Source organism: Lepus europaeus, chromosome 10 (assembly GCF_033115175.1).
Source record: "Lepus europaeus isolate LE1 chromosome 10, mLepTim1.pri, whole genome shotgun sequence".
NCBI lineage: Eukaryota > Metazoa > Chordata > Mammalia > Lagomorpha > Leporidae > Lepus > Lepus europaeus.
In genome coordinates this window covers 69,571,359-69,594,625 of record NC_084836.1, presented here as the reverse complement: position 1 = coordinate 69,594,625, position 23,267 = coordinate 69,571,359, and the positions used below count along the sequence as shown (strand labels likewise).

At 44.3% G+C, this 23,267-nt stretch overlaps 1 protein-coding gene and 1 pseudogene across 3 annotated transcripts in view; one reads left to right on the top strand and one right to left on the bottom strand.

The window, feature by feature from the left end:
* The window catches only part of LOC133767441 (transcription initiation factor TFIID subunit 10-like), a 78,230-nt pseudogene extending 69,919 nt beyond the window's left edge, over positions 1–8,311 (top strand).
* DIP2B (disco interacting protein 2 homolog B) overlaps positions 1–23,267 on the bottom strand; it is a 240,773-nt gene that overhangs the window by 194,048 nt on the left and 23,458 nt on the right. The window lies entirely within an intron of this gene.

The window sequence follows — 23,267 nt, the reverse complement described above, 5'->3', positions numbered from 1 at the left end:
CTGACTCCAGCCTGACCCAGCCCTAGCTATTGTGGCCATTTGGGGAGTGCAGCAGATGGAAGCTTGCTTGCGCGTGCGCGCTCTCGCTCTCTCTCTCTCTCTCTCTCCCCCTCTCTAACTCTGCCAAATAAAATAAAGCTTAAAAAAAAAAAAAGATTGTTTTATTTGAAAGAAATACAGAGAACCACATACACTAAAACATGTCACCCATAATTATTACTTTTGGGGGGAAGTATACCTAAATTCTAATGTTTTTATTTGAGAGGCAAAGAGAGCGAGAGAGAGCAAGCTCCCCTCTATTAATTTACTTCCCAAATGCCCACAATGGTCAGGGTTCAGCCAGGGCCAAAGCCAGAAGCTGGGAACACAATCTAGTATTCCCATGGGGTGTCAGGAACCCAATTACTTGAGCCATCAGTACTGCCTCCCAGGGTCTGTATTAGCAGAAAGCTAGAGTCAGGAGTCAGAGCCAGGAATGGAACCAGGTACTCCAACGTGGGACCCAGTGTCTTAACCACTAAGATAAATGTCTACTCTCCACAAGGACATTTAATAAAAGTCAATAACCCTAACTGCAGAGGACATTATCACTAAAATTAATGTTTTTCCTATGCTTACAGAAAATTTTATATGCACCACTTGAACAAAAAATGAATATACTGTGTCATAGCCTATTTCCACTTAATATATCATAGACAAATTTTAGGTTAGTACATTTACAGTGTTAACTTTAAAAAAAAAGATTAATTTTATTTAAAAGGCAGAGTTACAGAGAGAGGTCTTCCATCCACTGGTTCACTCTCCAGATGGCCACAATGGCTAGAGCTGGGCCAATCTGAAGCAAGGAGCTTCTTCTGGGTCTCCCACGCAGGTACAGGGACCCAAGGACTTGGGCCATCTTCTACTGCTTTCCCAGGCCACAGTAGAGAGCTGGATCAGAAGTGGAGCAGCCGGGACCAGGAACCGGTGCCCATATGGGAGGCCGGCACTGCAGGCAGCGCCAGCCCCTCAGTGTTAACATTTAAAATAAACTTTTTTTTCAAATGGTTTAAGGTTCACAGCAAAATTGAGGAGAAAGTAGATTTCTCATTTACTCTTATCCTTACTTATTCTAGCCCATTTTTAAAACTGATGAGCATTAAAGACAAATCATAATTTCACTGTTTTTCTATTGACATGTTTGTTTCCCACTTTTGCTCTTACAAATAATGCTTCAATTAATATCTGTCTACATAAACTTTTACTGTTATGTTGATAACAGTGGGACAGATTGCTCAACATGAGACTGCTGGGTCCCAGGTTACACAAAGTTAACTTTTTTCTGAGTCACTGCCCAGTTATCTTCTACAAAAACAATGGTACAAATGAATATTTCCACTAAATATTTTTAAATTCTTCTTGTATAGTGCTTTTCAGTCTTCCTTTAACTACTCAAGAAAATTATTACTTCCCACAACACTTTCGTTGTTTTGTCAAGTTTTTAATTACCAAATGAATCAATAACCAATGGTCAAAGTTAAACTTACAAGGAAAATATCTTGTGCCCCTCCCAAAAAGTGAAATGCACTGTTTAGAAAGTGGTGTTTTCACTAAAGCCATGGGTTGAAAATGGATTTACCAAAGTTGGTGGTTAACTGTACCATGGTGGTTAAGCAAGAAGGGAGTAAAATAAAAGTAAGCCGAGGTAAATTGTTAACCTTTGAGTAAGCTGCTTCAGTATAAGTAGGCAACAAAGCCAAATAGCAGAGAGCTTCATAAAGTTCATGGGAAATTAACTTCATGCATACAAGGGGGATGCACAAGTTAATGGAAAATGCAACTTGCAAAAAATCTATTTAAGGATTTCAAAAATTTTTACACCAAAATAAACTCATTTTTAAGTTCCCTTTTCTCCTATGAATTTTATGAAGTAGTTTCATGCAGAGTAGTACATTTTTAAACTGTAGGTAATATACTTCTAAATTATCTAAAATCTCTTATAACTTCAGAAAAGATCTCATTTACTTTTCTTTTTTTCCACTGGTCCCTATATTAGGCCTGAAGAGTGACAGATTGGACTAATGATGCAATCATTCTAAAGCTCAAAAATATAGGGGTGGGCGCTGTGGTGCAGTGTGTTAAGATGCTACCACTTGGGATGCCCACATCCTGTGTGGGGTCTTGTACGTATCTGCACACGTTATGTGCGCAGTAAACTGTTTCCGCCCTGTTTGAGAAAGGAAGTACATCTGGTGGCCTAGATTAAGACAGTGGAATCAACGCAGAGTGGAAACTAAGTCAACAAGCACAGCACCCACTCTGTAACTGTTCTGGTATCTTTTCCACACAAGGACTGGGGATTCAGGAGGACTCTGCTTTCAGTTCCACCACACTATACTATTCCTCAATAAATCTTCCTTTATCTGTACTCTGAATTTTCTGTCAAAAAGTTGTTTCACAGTATATTCTGTAAGTCTATTTCAATGCTTAAAAATATAGTGTAACTAGTTAGCTAAGGCAAAAAATGCAGTCAACATTATAAAAATTAAATTATAATTTTAAAATACAACCTAGTGTCATACTATTCATTCATTCAATAAACATTCACCAAAGCAGTAAAATATCGAAAATATTTTCCTAGACACAGACAGATAAACAAGATTAAGTCCCTGACCTCAAAATGCACAGTGACTTGGTAAGACCCTGGTTTCTGGGCCAGCGCCATGGCTCAATAGGCTAATCCTCTGCCTGCGGCGCCGGCACACCAGGTTCTAGTCCCGGTCGGGTCTGGGCGGTGGATTCTGTCCCGGTTGCTCCTCTTCCAGGCCAGCTCTCTGCTGTGGCACTGGGAGTGCAGTGGAGGATGGCCCAAGTCCTTGAGCCCTGCACCCACATGGGAGACCAGGAGAGGCATCTGGCTCCTGGCTTCGGATCAGTGTGGTGCGCTGGCCACAGCGCACTGGCCACAGTGGCACCTGGGAGGTGAACCAACAGAAAAGGAAGACCTTTCTCTCTGTCTCTCTCTCTCACTGTCCACTCTGCCTGTCAAAAAAAAAAAAAAAAAAAAAAAAAAAAAAAAAAAAAAGACCCTGGTTTCTAGTATCAGAATGCCCAGGGCCAATTCCTGCTCTGGCTCCTACTCCAGCCCCCAGCAATGCAGGCCCTGTGAGGCAGTGGTAACAACATAAGTAAGTGGGTCCCTGACACCCATGTGAGAGCCCTTTAGCAAGTGTATACTCTCAACTTGGCCCAGGTCTGGCCACTGTGGGCTTCTGAAGGGTCAGATGGGATAGTGCTCTCTTTTTCTTCAGCCCAGTATGAGAAAAACGTACAATATTACTTGCATATGCTTTGTGTCATAAAAGCAGGGATTGGCAAACTATTTCGTAAAGGGCCAGATAGCAAACATGTCAGGTTTATAGGTATTTACATAACCATTTTCAATGTAACCACTCTTAAAATGCAAAAACAATTCTAACTTGTTGGGTCATTAAAACAAAACAAAATAAAACAAAAGAGGTAAATGGCTAGAGCTGGCCTTGCTCTGCCCATCCCTACATTCTGGAAGACCTGATGGAAGTGAGTAATAAACTCTGTAAAGATAAGAACACAGTGCTCAAAGTCTGAAAGGAAAGGAAAGTTCTGAAGGGAAAGAAAGGAAGGAAGAAGTCTTACAGACAAGTTAACAAGAAACAGCTTGGCAGTCAAAACAGTCTGGAAAACCCGAAGTCAGAGGACTCACATCTCATTTCAAAATCATCGCCAGGTTACAGTCATCGAGAAAGCGTGGTCCTGGCATAAGGACAGAAATATCGGCAAAGAAAATCAATTAAGCGTCCAGAAAGAAACCTCTGCATTTATGAGAAGCTGATTGTGACCCCGGGTACCAAGACAGTTACATGGCTGGGGTCATTCCCACACACACAACTAGCACGAGTGTGTATATTTCTGCAAAAGAATAAATACGAGCTCTTCCTCACATCATATATAAAACTCAGTCAAGATGGATCTGACACCTAAATTTAAGAGTTAAACTATGAAATTCTTAGAAGAAAACACAGGTGCAAATCTTGGTGACCTTGTGTTACACAAAAGCACAAGCACTCAAAGAAAAGAAAAAACATAAATTAGACTTCATCAAATTTAAAACTTGTGTATTTCGTTACACAGCAGGTAAAGAAGCTGCCTGTGATGCTGGCTTCCTATATGGGCACTGGTTTGTGTCCCAGTTGTTCCACTTCCAATTCAGCTCCCTGCTATTGGCCTGGAAAAAGCAGCAGAGGATGGCCCAAGTATCTGGGCCCCTGCCACCCACGTGGGAGACCTGGAAGAAGCTCCTAGCTCCTGGCTTCAGTCTGCCCCAGTGCAGGCCATTGGGGCCATCTGCAGAGTGAACCAGCAGATAGAAGATTCTCTCTATCTCTTTCAAATAAATAAGCAGATCCTTAAAAAATTTAAAAAGATAGTGGTAGAAAATATTTGCAAATTATATATTCAATAAGGGTTTACTATCCACTATATATATGTATACATATATATATATTTCTTTTTTTTTTTTTGACAGGCAGAGTGGACAGTGAGAGAGAGAGAGACAGAGAGAAAGGTCTTCCATTACCCATTGGTTCACCCTCCAATGGCCGCGGAGGCCGGCACACCGCACTGATCCGAAGCCAGGAGCCAGATGCCTCTCCTGGTCTCCCATGCAGGTGCAGGGCCCAAGGACTTGGGCCATCCTCCACTGCACTCCCGGGCCACAGCAGAGAGCTGGCCTGGAAGAGGAGCAACCGGGACAGAATCTGGCGCCCCGACCAGGACTAGAACCTGGTGTCCCAGCGCCGCAGGCGGAGGATTAGCCTATTGAGCCGTGGCGCCGGCCAATATATATATATGTATATATATATACACATATATATGTATGTATGTATATGTATATGTATATATATATATTATGATTCTGTTTCCCCACAACATATTTTTAAAACAACTTCACAATAATGACAGCACATTTACATACCACCTACTATTATGAAAGACAGAGGTAGGCACTTATCACAGTGGTTAAGATAATACTTGGTGGGGTTGGTGCTATGGCGTGCTAGGTAAAGCTGCCGCCTGCAGGGCCAGCATTCCATATGGGCACCAGTTCAAGTCCTGGCTGCTCCACTTCTGATCCAGCTCTCTGCTACAGCCTGGGAAAGCAGTAGAAGATGGCCCAAGTCCTTGGGCCCCTGCACCAGCGTGGGAGATCCAGAAGCTCCTGGCTCCTGGCTTCACATCGGCCCAGCTCCGGCCATTGCAGTTATCTGGTGAGTGAACCAGCAGATGGAAGACCTCCTCTCTAACTCTGCCTTTGAAATAAATAAATTAATCTTCAAAAAAAAAAAAAAAAGATACTACATGGGCACCTGTAATCCATATCAGAGTGCTTAGGTTAGAGTCCTGGCTTCACTCTCAATTTCATCTTCCCTATAATGCCTATCCTGGGAGGCAGTGGGTGATGGCTCAAACCTTGGCTCCTTGCACACATGTGGGAGATATTGAATTCCCAGCTCCTAGCTTTGACCTGGCTGAGCCTCAGCTACTATGGACGCTCTCTCTCTCTCCTTCAAAAAATATATTAACAAACAAATAGCTATTTAAGAAGGAAATGTAGTAAATGCAATAGTCTTTTAAAAAGAAATCACTTCTCCCCTACACCCCTACAACAGCTCTCTAAGTGATCTTGGGACTGAACTGGGTTCACCAGACCCAAAACTGATCTTTCAAACAACCAAGGCTACCCTGTAAATATATACGTTTCATCGTGTGGCTTGCTGCTTAAAATTTTTCAATGGTTCTCACAAACTACGAAATAAAATATAAACTCATTAAAATGACAGATACAGCCCTTAACAATTCTTCAGGCTCACTGTTCCCTTCTACCTACCATACACTGAAGCCACACCTGAGAGCTGAAGTTGCACACTTTGCCAAGCTCTCCTCCCTCCCCATGCCTTTGAACAGGCTCCTCCTCTGCCTTCCTCATCTTCCCACCTGGTTAACCTCCATCATCTCCAGGTCTCAGCTGACAAGCCACCTTCTCTGAAAGGTAAAACCTGGTACTTACGGCAGAGACTCCCTCCTAAATTAGGGAATGCCTCCCTCAGCTCAGCTCAGCTCAGCACATGGTAGGTGTGAAGCCACATAAATAAGCTCAAACCAGCGGAATGTAAGTGGAAATTTCCAGGGATCTGCTTTAAAGAGGCGGCTCTGTGCCTCTTCATTCCTTTCCCCCATCCTGCTGCCTGAACCAAAAAATTGCTATCTGGAACCGTGAGGTTGAGGCCACTCATGGTAGAGCAACCACATGGACACTCAAATATCATGGAACACCAAACCAGCCCCAGTCCTCACTCAAACATTCACATAAACAGAAAATAAAATTCTATCTCTCTAACAAATACAGAACTACTCCACGTTCCTTTCCTTCCTTTCGCATATTCTCTTAAGAGTGATGATGATAAATGAGAGTATGCAATGAGGATGCTGTTCAATCTATCCGTATTACTAGCCTAGCACAATACTGAGCATACTGCCCAATCTATTAGGTGTTCATCACTGACTCAAAAAACCAAGTATTGAGTATCTATCCCATGTCAGGCACTGTGGATGGAGCTCAGGAGAGTCACTGGGCATTCCTGGTTCCTGGCTCTCCTGCTCTTTCAGTCTGGTGTTTTACTTGGAAGACTCACTCCTAGCCCAATAAGAAACATCAAACTGTGCTTTAAGAAAAACTGCTGCTAGAGGCCGGCGCTATGGCAAAGCGGGTTAAAGCACTGGCCTGATGTGCTGGCATCCCATATGGGTGCCGGTTTGAGTCCTGGCTGCTCCTCTTCAGATCTAGCTCTCTGCTATGGCCTGGGAAAGCAGTAGAAGATGGCCCAAGTCCCTGAGCCCCTGCACCCACGGGGAAAACCCAGAAGGAGCTCCTGGCTCCTGCCTTCGGATCAGCACAGCTCCGGTCGTTGCAGTCATCTGGGGAGTGAACCAGCGGATGAAGACCTCTCTCTCAGCCTCTCTGTAACTCTGTCTTTCAAATAAATAAAATAAATCTTGAAAAAAGAAAAGAAAGAAAAATTGCTGCTAGAGGAACTCTGTTGGTGAGACAGGACTCCAGCCTGTATGCAACATGCCTGTTCCGTGTCCCCTCTCTGTTCTCTTACCTCTCCTGCCTCCTTATCTGCTCTAGTCCTTCCAGTCTGAAGTCTACTAAGCAGCTTTTCCAGCTGTGCCCCTCCCAACCTGTTTCCTGGTCTACTTCCTGCCTCCCTAGCTCCCTCATGGAAACTGTTTTTATACAGCCCTCTTGATAACAGACCTATGACTTGGTCCCGCGAACACTTCTAGAAAGCTATCTCGGGAGGCAAAGGCAGTGTGCTAGGTTTCATACCAGTCTCTCCCCTTGGCAGACACATCAACATTTTGGCTGGGAGGGAAATGTGTGTAATGGAAAAAAGCATGAATGAGTACAGCTTAAAAAAACTGTTCAACCTTTTGAGTATCAGTTTCCTCAAATATAAGATGGAGATTCTATAGATTGATTAGGGTTATTATGAGGAATAGATAAAATGAATGTAAAGGGCCCAGGGCAATTAAGATTTTTAGTCACCATGACTATTATTTTAATGCAAAGAAGTATTCTAACAGATCTGAAATCTTGATATCAAATAATATTAATACGGAGAATCTAGTTCCACACAATTGACTGAGCACTAAATATGAAGCGTGTGAGGTACTGAAATTATAACTGTAAATAAGAAAGAATCTTCGGCAGCGGGCCCGGCACCCCCGGTCTCGGCTCCCGCCGCGCTGCCCACCACCACGGCTGCGGAGAACAAGGCCAGCCCGGCGGGGACAGCAGGGGGGCCTGGGGCTGGAGCTGCGCCGGCCGGGGGCACGGGACCCGAGGCTGCACGGGCTAGGGAGCCTACCGAACGGCGCAGGGCGGATCCCAGACGCAGTGACTGGTTACTACTTGAATCATGCTGGCTTTGAGGCCTCAGACCCAGGCATAATTCAGCTCATCTCCCTAGCTGCCCAGAAATTCATCTCAGATATTGCCAACGATGCCCTACAGCACTGCAAAATGAAGGGCACAGCCTCTGGCAGCTCCCGGAACAAGAACAAGGACCACAAGTACACTCTAACCATGGAGGACTTGACCCCTGCCCTCAGCGAGTATGGCACCAACGTGAAGAAGCCGCACTACTTCACCTGAGCCACGCAACCGAAATGTACTTCTCTATCCCCATGTCCCCACACCAGCCTGTTTTCATAATAAACTTTATTGTGATAGGCGGGGCTGATGCCTCCCATGCTGGGGGAAAAAAAAAAAAAGAAAGAAAGAATCTTCCTTCAGGGGTTACATTCAGAAAAGGATAATTACAACATGATGATCTAAGGTCCCAAACAGAGGGAAAAACAGGTTGTAAGCAAAAGAGCATAACATATTTTAGAACAGATTTAGCGTATCTAGAGAAGTGGGAGAGGCAGAGACCATATAGGAATACACAGAAGAAGGCAAGGGAGTGGCAACAGCAAGTGTGCACAACTCCTTATGAAAACTGTTTTTTCCTTTCTTAAATTTTTCATTTACTTGAAAGACAGACATACAAGGACAAAGAGGGCTCCAACCATTAGTTCACTCCCCAAATGTCCACAGCAGCCAAGGCTGGGCCTGGCCAAAGGCAGGAGTCGGGAACTCACCCTGTGTCTTCCATTGAGTGGCAGGGGCCCAGGTGCTTAGGCCGTCACTGCTGCCTCCCAGGGCCAGCCTAAGAAGCAGGCATTGGAAGGGGGGACAGAACTCCAACCCAATAACTCCTCGGCACTGGGACATGGGACATAGGCAGCATCTTAACCACTGCACTAAATACTTCTCCTTATGAAATTCACCAAACAGCAGCTGTCCACCAACCCATTGGCATTGACAATTTTTTTCTCCTTTATGAATAATCAGAGCCATAAGCAGGTCTACTCCTATATTCATGTGAAAGTATTATACTACCCACACTAATTCTCCCTCCCCTAAATCCTAGTGTCACAAAATAACCACCCGTGAAATAAATACAATGTCCAAATACAGCAGACCGGATAGAGGAGTGAGCCCCAGCCATCAAAACAGCACTGATCCACCCAAACCAAACAAACTGTCAAAAAGAGAAGAAGAAAACGTTTATGAAGCTACTGGGGAAATTCAGAACACATGTCTGAATATTTAATGAAATTCTAAAAAATTTTATGTATTAGTGGCATCAAGATAATGAATATTTAAGAGTGAAGTGATAAACCTGGGATTTGCTTTAAAAGAATATGTGAGTAGTGGAAGATGGTAGGAAAGTAAATGAAATCAGACTGATCATGGGGGCCGGCACTGTGGTGTAGTGGGTAAAGCTGCCACCTGCAGTGCCAGTATCCCATATGGGCACTAGTTCCACTTCTTTTTATTTATTTATTTATTTATTTTACAGGCAGAGTGGACAGTGAGAGAGAGAGACAGAGAGAAAGGTCTTCCTTTTGCCGTTGATTCACCTCCAATGGCCGCCGCGGTTGGTGCGCTGTGGCCGGCGCACCGCGCTGATCCAGTGGCAGGAGCCAGGTGCTTCTCCTGGTCTCCCATGCAGGTGCAGGGCCCAGGGACTTGGGCCATCCTCCACTGCATTCCCAGGCCACAGCAGAGAGCCGGCCTGGAAGAGGGGCAACCGGGACAGAATCCGGTGCCCCGTCCGGGACTAGAACCTGGTGTGCCGGTGCCGCAAGGCGGAGGATTAGCCTAGTGAGCCGTGGCGCCGGCCTTCCAGTTCCACTTCTAATCCAGCTCTCTGCTGTGGCCTGGGAAAACAGTGGAAGATGGCCCAAGTGCGTGGGCCCCTATACCCACATGGGAGACCCAGAAGAAGCTCCCGGCTTTGGATCGGCGCAGCTCTGGCCATTGTGGCCAATTGGGGAGTGAACCAGCGGAAGGAAGACCTCCCTCTCTCTCTCTCTCTCTCTCTGCCTCTTCTTCTCTCTGATATGACATATATGATATAATAGATATGTAGTGGTATTTCCTAGTGTTATTTATTCATTTATTTGAAAGTTCAAGGTAAGAAAACTGACAATACCAACCACTGATAAATACAGTAACAATGGAACTCTTATACATTACGGGCATGGACAAAAATTGGAAGCAGCTGAGTATCCCTTATTATGCAAAATGCTTGGGACCAGAAGTGTTTCAGATTGCAAGTTGTTTTGAATATCTGCATATACATAAGGAGATATCTTGGCAAAAGGACCCAAATCTAAACAAAAATATATTTATGTTTAATATGTTTTTGTTTTAAAGATTTATTTATTTGAGAGGCAGAGTTACAGACAGAGAGAGAGGTCTTCCCTCTGCTGGTCCACTCCCCAGGTGGCCACAATGGCCGGAGATGGGCCGATCCAAAGCCAGAAGCTTCCTCTGGGTCTCCAACGTGGGTGCAGAAGGCCCAAGCAATTGAACCACCCTCCACTGCTTTCCCAGGCATATTAGCAGGGAGCTGGATTGGAAGTGGAGCAGGCAGGATTCAACCTGGCACCTATATAGGATACTAGCATTGCAAGTGGAGGCCCAACCTATTATGCCACTGTGCCATCCCTTCATATACTTTTTTTTTTTTTTAAGATTTTTAAAAATTTATTTGAGAGGTACAGTGAGAGGGAGAGACAGAGAGAAAGGTCTTCTGGCCAGCACCGCGGCTCAATAGGCTAACCCTCCACCTGTGGCGCTGGCACACCGGGTTCTAGTCCGGGTCGGGCGCCAGATTCTGTCCCGGTCGCTCTTCTTCCTGTCCAGCTCTCTGCTGTGGCCTGGGAGTGCAGTGGAGGATGGCCCAGGTCCTTGGGCCCTGCACCCCATGGGAGACCAGGAGAAGCACCTGGCTCCTGGCTTCGGATCAGTGCCGTGCGCCGGACGCAGTGCACTGGCTGCAGCAGCCATTGGGGGGTAAAGCAACAGAAAAGAAAGATCTTTCTCTCTCTATCTCTCACTGTCCACTCTGCCTGTCAAAAAAAAAAAAAAAAGAGAGAGAGAGAGAGAGAGAAAGGTCTTCCTTTCACTAGTTCACTCCCCAAATGGCCTCAACAGCCAGAGCTGTGCTGATCCGAAGCCAGGGGCTGAGAGCTTCTGGGTCTCCCAAGTAGGTACCGGGGCCCAAGCGCTTGGGCCATCTTCTACTGCTTTCCCAGGCCCTAGGAGAGAACTGGATACGAAGAGGAGCAGCCAGGACTAGAACAGCCGCTCATGTGCGATGCTGGCGCCACCGGCAGAGGATTAATCTATTGCACCACAGAGCTGGCCTCCTCACATATTTTTATACATACAGGCTGAAGGTAATTTTATATAATCTGTTTAGTGTACCTGCATTTTTTAAAGATTTGCTTATTTATTTGAAAGGTGGAATTAGAGAGAGGGGGGAAGAGACAGAGAGACAGAGCTTCCATTCACTGGTTCACTCCCCAAATGGGCACAACAGCTGGTGTGGAAAAGGCTGAAGCCAGGAGCCTGGAACTCCATCCAGGTCTCCCACATGGGAGGCAGGGACCCAAGCACTTGGGCCATCTTCACTGCTTTCCCAGGCATGTTAGCAGGGAGCTAAATGAGAAGTGGAGTAGCTGAACTTGAATGGCGCCCACATGGGACACTGGCATTGCAGGCAGCAGCTCAACCAGCTGTGCCATCATACTGGCCCGTGCCTACATTTTTACTGCAGCTCACAGTATGCGGTGTGGAATTTTCTACCTATGGTGTCATGTCAGTGTTCACAAATTTTTGGATTTTTAAAGCACTCTAGATTTTGATTTTGTGGATTAGGGATGTTCAAGCTGTTTAAAGATTTTGGAAAACTGGTAATATATATTAAAGCTGAAAATACAAATAATCTGTGCCTAAACAATTCCATTACTAGATGTATCCCCAATATAAGGGCACCAAAAAACTATATAAACACATTCACTGGGGCCGGTATTGTGGTGTAGTGGGTAAAGCTCCCACCTGCGAAGTCGGCATCTCATGTGGGCAGTGGTTCAAGAACCAGCTGTACCACTTCTGATCCAGCCCCCTGCGAATGCACCTGGGAAAGCAGCAGAGGATGGCCTGGGTGCTTGGGACCCTGAACTCACATGGGAGATCAGAAGAGGCTCTAGGCTCTCTGGCTGCTGCAGCCATTTGGGGAGTGAGCCAGCAGATGAAGGCTCACTCTCTCCCCCAACTCTGCCTTTTAAACAACAAAAATAAATCTTTAAACAAACAAGCAAACAAAAGAACATTCATAACAGCCAAAACTGAAAATAAACCAAAGGTCCACCAAGAGCTCAGTGAATAAATTGTGGTCTAGTCATATAACTACACACCGTGCAAAACGAAGGAGAGTCTGCTGCTGCCCTAAGTAACAACGCAGAAGGACTTGCCTACAGCACAGAGGAGGGAACATTCATTTGACTCTACTGGAGTGAAACTTAAAACAGGCAGAACCAATCAATGGCAGATGTCAGAACAGCAGTTAACTTTGAAGGAGGTAATACCTGGGACGAGGTACAACTTTTAGGTGCTGATAATGTTTCTTTTTTGATTCAGGTTGTGGTTTTGTGGGTGTGTATTTGGACTGTTCCGTACCTAAATTATACTGTGTGGACAGGTGTTGTGGTACAGTGAGTTAAGCTGCCACTTGTGACAACTGCATCTTGTAGTGAAGTGTCAGTTCAAGTCTTGGCTAATCCACCTCTGATCCAGCTTTCTGCTAATGCATGCTGAGAGGTAGCAATGACAGCTCCAGTGTTTGGGCCCCTGCCACCCATATGGAAGACCTTGGAGTTCCAGACTCCTGGCTTCAGCCTGGACCAGCAGTGGCTGTTATGGGCACTAGGGGAATGATCTAGTAGATGGAAGTTCTATCACTCTGCTTTTCAAATTAACTAATCTTAAAAAATAGGAGGGGCAGCATTTGGCACAGTTGCTAAAACAGTGCATGGGACACCCTATCCCATTTAACAGTCCCTGAGTCCCCATTCTGCTTCCAATTCCAGCTTCCTGCAAATGTGTGCCCTAGGAAGATGTAGTATTTGGGTGCCTGTTACCCATATGGAAGAACAGGACTGAATACCCAGCTCCTGGCTTGTGACCATCTGGGTAGTGAATCAGTGCATGGACAATCTGTCATTGTGCCTGTTAAAATAAATTTCTGAAATAGCAGTTTTCCAACACTGAGAGAGAAATTAATTTACTCATGAAAATCTATCTTGGTGGAGGATGTGTAGCATTGAAACCACTAGACCAGAATCAAAAAAGAAATCTGTTTTGGTTATTGTGATTTTTTTTTTTGTATGGTTAAAAGGAGAAACAGTATAATCTTAAGTCTGACTAAAGCTCTGAGCAGCACCTGTTTGGGTTTGCTGATGAACAACACACATGACATACTAAAATCCACACAGGATTTAACAAGTATATCCAACACAATCCCTGTTATTGTCGAGGTTTCTAGGTGTGGTTCCAGCTCCGGTATAAGAAGATCATTTACATCTGAGTCAGTCACCCACTCTTGTCTGTGCTTCCCTCCACATCAGACATGGGCACGAAGCGAATACTCCACTGGCCTGTGTAAAGCTCAATTTTGTGACAGTATTGACTTGAGAATATCAGATCTTTTCCCTTTACAAAGAAAAATGAAAACAAAAAAAATTATTACTGAAATATGTATAAGTATAGATGAGAAAAAAAAACTTAGTTCTTAAACACATTTATGATACTACAGGTAAGATGGTAGAAGGAACTAGATTGCAAAAAGTTCCCAATCTAGAAAGGTGTGAGACAGCTGGCAGTGAGACATACCCAATATGTTCAAAGAATTTTGGGAGTAGTCTAAAATGCAAAGGAACATGGAATGCTACAGGAAGCCACAGATGAAACATTTTCCAATCATATTTCTCTTAGCCTATCTTTCTTCTCCAGAGAGAATATGAACACAAATTTTAAAGAAAGAAAGAAAGAAAGAAAGAAAGAAAGAAAGAAAGAAAGAAAGAAAGAAACCCTTCCAATTCTAAGGACATCAGTTCTTGCCCTGCAATAATGCAAATTCCAAATCATAGTAACAACTATTACCAATGCCCTAGGTACTTCTAGAGGGTTTTGGTTCTTATTCTAACCAAGTATACACAGATGGATCCCTTTCACTAACTTGTCTTAAAAAGAATAAAATCATGGATATAACACTTTGGGTTATTTATTCCCCATTTTTAAAATCTCTAGACTATGTAAGTTTGGGGAGAGATGGGCTAATCAATGAATAAGAGCAGTAGACTATGTATGGGAAAGACTAACATTCCTGCACAACAAACTTGCAGATATTTTGAAGGCAGCCAGGACTAATACACCCTCCCTCAGGCATTCCCGCAGCAAGGTGCAGAAGGCTCTGAGCACCTGCTGAAATATGAAAAGGAGATGACCCAAAGAAGGAGGTGCTCACATCTGAGGAGTTCACAGGGGCACAGAGTGGGTTGTTACATGAACTCCAATTTTTACTTTTTAATCTCTTGAGCCATACATAAGCCTAAACAATTACCAAGAAATTTTCTTCATCCACCCTAACTCTGAAACTTGACTTTCCTGAACTAAGACTGGCAATGTGGCCAAATTTTCCTCACGGTCGCGGTACAAGTTGCTGCAAAGGGACAGTGCAAATGAGGAGGACATCTGGGAGCCCTCCAAAGCCTGAGGTCAATGTCGTTTCATGAAACTGCACTCGGTTTCTCATGTTCAAGCAAGTTCCATCACCCAGATTCAATTGCTACGCCATCAGCACAAAATTTCCAGCCAACTCCCACTACGGGTTTAAATGAATGTATCACGGCAGTCTGTACACTCGCAGACTCTGCACTTTAGACAAAGGACTCCCAAGGCCTGCAGGTGATGTTAATTGGAGGGCCTGCATCTTTCAACGAAGGCCAAGCCAAAATTTAGAAGTACTTAAAATGGATTTCTTTGCAGACCTGAGGCCATTTATCAGTTCTTTTACTAATCAATCAAAATTAGGTACAAATTTGAGTTCTGTGATCAGCTGCTTCAAATGCCTCTATCTGCTCTATCACCTTTCATCAGAGACACAGGAAAACTGTTACCTCAAGTAAGCTTATATAATTTAGCAGAGTATCAAAAATCATTACCAAAAGCATACCATGCATTAGTCTGAAAAACTTTAGCACTAGAACAAACAAAAAAAACCTTTATCAATTGAAAGCCCAATTAACCTGTAGTAAACTTTAAATCTTTTCAATGCTTTAAAAATGTTCTTTGTCCCTGTATAGCAAAAGTTTCTGTAGGTCTCCTTTATCCTACATAATGGTGACAAAGGAAACTCAGTGGCTCAAACTGTCAAAAAGGAGATAGAAACTTAAGAAGCTATAAAACTTGGGGCCAAAGCTGTGGCACTGCCTTCAGCACCAGCATCCCATATGGCTGCTGATTTGAGTTCCGGCTGTCCCACTTCCAATCCAGCTCCCCACTAATGGAAAATAGCAGCCTGGGAAGCAGCAGAAGATGGCCTAAGTGCTTGCGCCCCTGTACCCACGGAGGAGACCCAGATGCAGCTCCAGGCTCCTAGTTTTGGCCTGGCCCATCCTCCACCATTTCAGTCATTTGGGCAGTGAACCAGCTGATGGAAGATCTGTGTGTGTGTGTGTGTAACTGAGCCTATCAGATAAATACCTGACTCTTTAAAAAAAAAAAAAAAAAAAAGAGCTACAAATGACAGAGTCACTACAGCTGAACTCTGGAATGAGGATTTACAAAGAGAATGATCTGATACAGATAGCCTTGCTTGCAAAATCTGTAATAGGAAAGCAGCACTGCTTCTTTCCACATTTCTTAATGGGCATTTCTCTTATAACCCTTACCTTTTTCTCTATTCTACAAAATAAAACAGTCTTGTTAAGTTCCAGAATATAAAATCAAGCGCATATGGGGCTGGCATTGTGGTGTAGTGGGTTAAGCCACCACTTGTGACACTGGCAATCCCATTTCAGAGTTGCAGGAGCCTTGCTTGATCCAGGTCCCTGCTAGTGTGTCTGGGAAGGCAGTAGGTACCTAGGCCCCTGCCACCCATGCAGGAGACCAGGACAGAGTCCCAACTTCAGGCCTGGACCAGCCCTAGCCACTGCAGCCATTTGTGTAGTGAATCAGTGGATTTCAAGATCTCTTTGTTGCTCTGCCTTTCAAATAAATAAATAATTTTTAAAATTAAGTGCATTTAAGGAATTATAGGAAACTCAAAGAAAGTAATAAAATAATTTCTAATTATTCACAACTTCCTCTTCAGAGATTTTGTTCTATTTCATTCTGAGCTGTTAAATATATAATGAAAATCCACAACTAATGGTATAAACACATTTTCTAAATATGAAAGACATGTGTAGGAATATTCATAGCTGTGATACTAGTGATAGCAAAAAAACAAAATCAATCAAACTATCCACCAACTAATGCACTGAGGTGAATTCATTCTGTGGAATGCCACAGCAGCAGTAATTACAGTAACTTGCATTAGCCAGAATGAATCTCATTAACAACACTGAGCAAAAGAACATCACTGAAAAGTACAGAAAGTGTGACTCCACACTCAGAAACTTGAAAAACAAAGCAATATATTATTTGGGATATTTACAAACTATAAGGCAAAATTAGGAACTGAACAAAATTCAGAATGACAGTTACATTTGAGGGTGAGGAAAGGTATTTTAGAGGTATTTTAAGGTTTTGATTCTTAACCTAGTTCAAAGACATAGCAGTGTTCAATGTACTACTCTTCCTTAAATTGTGCATACACACTATATATACTATTTTATATGTGGTATTCCATAATAAAAATTTAAATACCTACAAGATCTAGTCACCTCGAGATAAAAACCACACCAATGGCCCACACTAATAGCCTAGTCACTAACCTTAACTGTGAATAACCACGAACTACGTGATGCTTGAGGAAATCCAACAGAACAGAGAAAAACATGCCAAAAAGGATTGCTAGAATTTTCCCCAAAGGAAGCACAAGGTATTTCAGGAATCAAAAGAGAAATTTAAAAAGAAATAATGAAAAAAAAAAAAAGAAAAGAAAAGAAATAATGAGCATTCTCAGAGAGATTCAAGAAGACTTTTTTTTTTTTTTTTTTTTGACAGGCAGAGTTAGTGAGAGAGAGAGAGAGACAGAGAGAAAGGTCAACCTTCCGTTGGTTCACCCCCCAAATGGCCGCCACGGCCAGTGTGCTATGCCGATCCGAAGCCAAGAGCCAGGTGCTTTCTCCTGGTCTCTCATGTGGGTGCAGGACCCAAGCACTTGTGCCATCCTCCACTGCCTTCCCGGGCCACAGCAGAGAGCTGGACTGGAAGAGGAGTAACCGGGACAGAACCGGCGCCCCAACTGGGACTAGAACCTGGAGTGCCGGCGCTGCAGGCAGAGGATTAGTGAGCCACGGTGCCGGCCCGAAGACTTCATATTGATAAAAATCAAGAATAAGTTGTTGTTAACACAGACAAGGGTGAGTACCGCAGCACAGAGAATATGACGGCAATGGCAGCATTCCATGTCTGACTCCTAGCTGCTCCAGTTCCAATCAAGCTTCTTTCTAATGAGCCTGGGAAGGCAGTGCTTATGGCTCAAATGCTTGAGCCTCTACCATCCACATGAGTACCCACACGGAGTTCCTGGCTCCTGGTTTCAGCTTGGCCCCCAGACCTGGCTGTTGCAGCTATTTGGGGAGTAAACTAGTAGATGGAAGATATCTCTGTCACTCTGCCTTTCAAATAAATAGATCTTAAGAAAAGAAAAAGCAAACACAAAATAGATTAAAATTTGGCACATGGGAGGAAAAAAGTAATAAAACAAAATCCTCCCAAATTGCAGATAGATGAATTAATTGTAGAAAGCCAATAAAGACCCTGAAGGAGTCCATGAAGAAGCTAAGAGGATGAAAGGGCAGAGACACCCACATACTTCCTAATGCAACTTCAGAACCCAAGGACAAAAAGCAAACTCTGAAAGTTCTGAGTCTAAAAACAGGTTATAATCAAACGAGAGAAAGATAATTTTGAAATGTAAGGACTCAAAGTTTAACAGTCACTTCATATTAAAAACAGTAACTAGGGGCAGGTGCTGTGGTGCAGCTGGTGAAGCCACGTCTTGGGAGTCTGCATCTCATATCAAAGTGCCTGAGATCGAGTCCCCTCTCTGCCTATACTTGCAGTCCAGCTTCCTGCTGATGCAGCTGGGAGGCAACAGATGATGGCTCCCAGCATCCATATGGGACACCCAGATGGAGTTCCTGGCTCCTGGCTTCAGCCTGGCTCAGATCTGTCTGTGGCAGGCATTTGGGGAGTGAATCAATGGATGGAGACAGATCTCTCTCTCTCTCTCTCTTTCAAATAAACAAAAATGAATAAATAAACATTAAAATGAAAATATGTGAAATAATCACAGTTGAATAGGCCTACAATGAGCACAGAACACTGTATAGAAATTAAAAGAGGATTTATTAGATCTTGATGTTTGAGTCATTTTATCTGAGAGGCAGGGGTTTGGTGATAAAGTATTACATTTCCTTCTCCATCTATCCAATAGCACTTCTGGGTTTTTAAATAACGTTTGCTTAAAATGACGTTTCAAATGCTGTATTTGTGAAGTATGAATATTTAAGCTAATTTGTACATGTAGCACAAAGACTAATTTTTGTTACCCAAAAGAGAATATGGGGGGCTGGGGTTGTGGCACAGAAAGTAAAGCTGATGTCTGTAATGCCGACATCCCATATGGGCACTGGTTCAAGTCCTGGCTGCTCCACTTCCAATTCAGCTCCCTGCTGATGCACCTGGGATACAGGCGGAAGATGGCCCAAGTGTTTGTGCCCCTGCACCTTCTGGCTCCTGGCCATTGTGGGCATTTTGGGAGTGAACCAGCACATGGAAGACCTCTTTTGCTCTCTCTCTCTCTCTCCTTCTCTGTAATTTTTTTCAAATAAACAAATAAATCTTTAAAGAATATGTATATAAACATTATTTACTTTGATAATAACAATGTTACTATAATAAACTCAGAAGGAAAATAGTATAGGAAATGGGTAAATTTCTCATTGTTCAAAATAGGTAAAGAAGAAATGCTATATAAAGTTGTAACAACATATAACTATTAACTATCAGAACTACAAAGCCAAGTTTAAGAGGAGGTTTGGGAAGTGAGGCTGGGTGTGGTGGGGGCTACTTTCCATTTCATACTTCTGAGTTTTTCAACAATGTTCCTGCCTCAGTTTTTTATCAATAGGAAAAAATGCATGGTATTCTGACAAGCATTTTCATGCCTGATTTCCACCTCAATGACCCCTAAGTAAGACAATCCCTTTTTCTGCCTCATAGGCATGCACACAACAGCGGCCCAGCAGTGCTCAGTGCCCACCATGGGACAGTGCCTGACTGAAGTCAAGGCTGACCACACTGCCATCCTGATGCCCACCCTCCTCTCAGCATGGTCCCACTAACGGCCGGCTCCTGCTTCCCTGCAGACCACAGAGCCCGTCCTCAGCCTTGGGGCCACTGAAACTCACAGCGAGCGCAGGATGCCCAGACCTCACAGTTCTGTGACATCACATAACTGGTGTCCACGCTGCATGCTGAATGCGCTGCCCTTGCAGGGCCTTCACTGTTTGATTAATTCTGCTCACACTCTCCTACAGCTGCTGCTCTAATTCTTTTCACAGTTCTCGAACCCTCCCGCTTCCTCCACCCTCCTGAAGATTCTTTCTCCTTTTGTCCTCGAACCAATTACCCTCTCCTCAAATGAATTTTCCCCCAAGCCGTCCTCCAGGCTCAGAAAGCAGCCGCTCCTCCCTTCGGCCTCAACAGCAGGTGGCGGCCCTCCAGCCCCCCAGCCGCCTCTTCCTCGCCCAAGGAACCCAATCTGAGTCTGGGCTTCCCCTGTTCACTCAAGCTTTTCCTTCCTTAGCCTCCGTGCCACAGCCCTAGCAGGATTCCTCATTATCCTCTAGTATTAAAAACTAACACCAAAGTGAAAGAGACAAGCACTCCTTTGAATCTGCCCTTGTTCTTTCATCCCCTTTTGTGAAATTGAAATGAGAGGCCTGCACTGCGTCATGTCGATGTCCTCATCACTTTTTTTCGATCCAGGCAATGATGCAGCCACAGAACCAGAACTGACTAATCTAATCACCATATCCTTCATCTGCTTCTCCCCTCCCTAGACCGGTGACACTGTGAGGTGTGCCTGAACACTGCCCACTCAGTCCTCCTACCTCTTCCCTCTAGCTTCCTAAACGCAAGCATTTCTCATCAGTACCACTTTGGCCTCTCCCTTTCACAGGCTGGACTCACCCTGCCAAACCTCAGCAAATGGATGCCCAAATCTTCAAATCCCACAGGATGTAACCCACCACTTCCCACTGCTTACTGAACAGCCTGCCCAGTGGTCTGTTAGTGCCACGGACTGAAAACCAAAATCATATTCTCCTTCCCAAACCGGCATCTCAGGTGTTTCTAAAAATAACACAATCATTCCCCTGATAATCCAAACCCAAAATGTAAGCCCATCTCTGACTCTCAAAACCTATTCCTTTCCATGTCACCCTTTTTATGGTTTACAAAAGGGAAAGCAAAAATGAGTCAGCCTCGGTTTCTAGCCTCTGGGAAGAATAAACAGAAGTGAAAAGCAAACAACTACCAAGCACTCCAATCAGTACTGCAATAGACCAATGCAAGGATGACGAGGCTCAGGTGGGGATGGAAGGGGAGAAGAGGTGGGAGGTGGGGGAGCCAACAAGCCATAACATTTAAGAGTCTTAACCAAAGTCCTCTCCTCACCCTCACCAGGCCCAAACAACTGCATACATCCTGAATAATTAAGTGCATACCTTGCTTTTCAATAAAACTATTATCTGTCAAATTAAAAAAATTCTAATGAAAGTTCAACATACAAGTTTTGACTGACAATATTAATTATGGAATGGTGGTTCTCACACTACACAGGTTTTCTTTAAATAAATAAGTGTTGTGGTAAGTTTAAAATCGGGTCTCTTCTTCATGTTTCCTGAGAATTACAAGCTGAAGAGAACCAGATTTTCTCATCTAGCCACTGTATCTCACAGAGGACAGGAGGCTGCATGATTTGCCCAAGGTCACAGAGTTTGTAAACAGCAGCAATGGACTCACCGCAAGCTTTTCCACACTCCCTCACTGCCTCTGATGTGCCTCTAATCTATCAGTGTTTCTCCAGTTGATTCCCGTAAAAACCAAAGGAAATGAGAAACCATAAAAAGGATCCAAATGCCAAGACCCTTTCAAAATTCTTGAAAGCAGTCTTTTAGATACATGCACATAATACAAATTCCAGGAAAACAGGGACCTGGCTCTAACTTCTATGTAAAAATGAGAAATGAGGCCTCCGTTTGTTGATGCCAAATTGACTAGATGATTCTTGTCCCCTGAGTTCTCCCCAAAATGCTGATAAAGTAACTTTTTCTTCCCCAAAACAAATGCCTAACTGCAGTTCTAACAATTCAACCAATGGCTGAAGAAGCTTAAAGAACTTGGGGGAGGGAGCCAGCATTGTGGTGCGGCGAGTAAAGCAACCCCCTGCGACTCCAGCATCCCAAATGAGTGCCAGTTCAAGTCCCAGCTGCTCCACTTCAACCCAGCTCTCTGCTAATGCCCTTGGGAAAGCAGGAAAAAGAAGGAACAAGTGCTTGGGTCCCTGCCTCCCACATGGGAGACCTCAATGGAGTTCCAGGCTCCTGGCTTTTGTCTGGCCCAGGCCCAGCCATTGAGGCCAGGGGAGTGAATCAGAGGATGGAAGATCTCTCTCTTCCTCTCTGTCAACTCTGCCTTTCGAATAAATAAATAAATCTTAAAAATCAAACAAAGGACCTGGGAGGAGTTAGGAAGCACTACACAGGGTTTTCCCCCACCTTCAAGAGAAGTGGAGTGACTTAGAAAAAAATGGTTTCTAAGTATCAAGCCAACTATGATGATACCAAGTTCCAATGATCATATCTTGGTCAATCTGATTTCACCTTCTGTGTGGGGGGCGGGGGGTATTTCCATCTCCAAAAGTAGCAGGTGGCTTTTTACATTATGAAGTTGTCTTCCCTGACAGGGTAGTTACACAAGTGATTAGAATCTGCAACCTACTGTACTCAGGATCCCTTCCTGCCCTCAGAACCTGCTCCTTTTCTGAAGGATATTCCTCTCCCTTCGCAGGCAACATGTTCTAACACGTGAGAGCACAGACAACAAGCAGCCAACTCGACCCTGCCCTGTATGGCGACTGCAGTAATGCTGAGGCAGACAGCAAAAGAAAAAGCAACCAGCTGGCCGGGCCGCTGGCTTTCACTTGAGGTCTGGGAGGCTGTTAAGACCCATCTTGGGGCTGGCGCTGCGGTGCAGTGGGCTAAACCTCCGCCTACGGCACCTGCATCCCACATGGGCGCCGGTTCAAGTCTCGACTGCTCCAGTTCCAATCTAGCTCTCTGCTATGGCCTGGGAAAGCAGTGGAAGATGGACCAAGTCTTTTGGCCCCTGTATCTGCATGGGAGACCTGGAAGTGGCTCCTGGCGCCTGGCTTCAGATCGGCCCAGCTCTGGCTGCTGCAGCTGGGGAGTGAAACAGCAGATGGAAGACCTTTCTGTCTGTAAATAAATAAATAAATCTACCTCTCAAATAAATAAATCTTTTTTTTTTTTTTTGACAGTCAGAGTGGACAGTGAGAGAGAGAGAGAGAGAGAGAGAGACAGATTGAAAGGTCTTCCTTTACCCATTGGTTCACCCTCCAATGGCCGCTGAGGCTGGCACGCTGTGGCCAGCGCACCGCACTAATCAGAAGCCAGGAGCCAGGTGCTTCTCCTGGTCTCCCATGTGGGTGCAGGGCCCAAGGACTTGGGCCATCCTCCACTGCACTCCCGGGCCACAGCAGAGCTGGACAGGAAGAGGAGCGACCGGGACTAGAACCCGGTGTGCCGGCGCCGCAGGCAGAGGATTAGCCTAGTAAGCCGCAGCGCCGGCCAAATAAATAAATCTTTAAAAAAATAAAAAATCTTTACTCTTTTCCCTTTCAGAAAGTCCCTGAAAAATATTAATCTCGAATTTTATTCAACTAAAAATTGAGAACTCTGAACTGAGAACTTACTACCACAACTGCTAATTAGAATAAAATGGACACTTTAATATACTTTAACCGCAG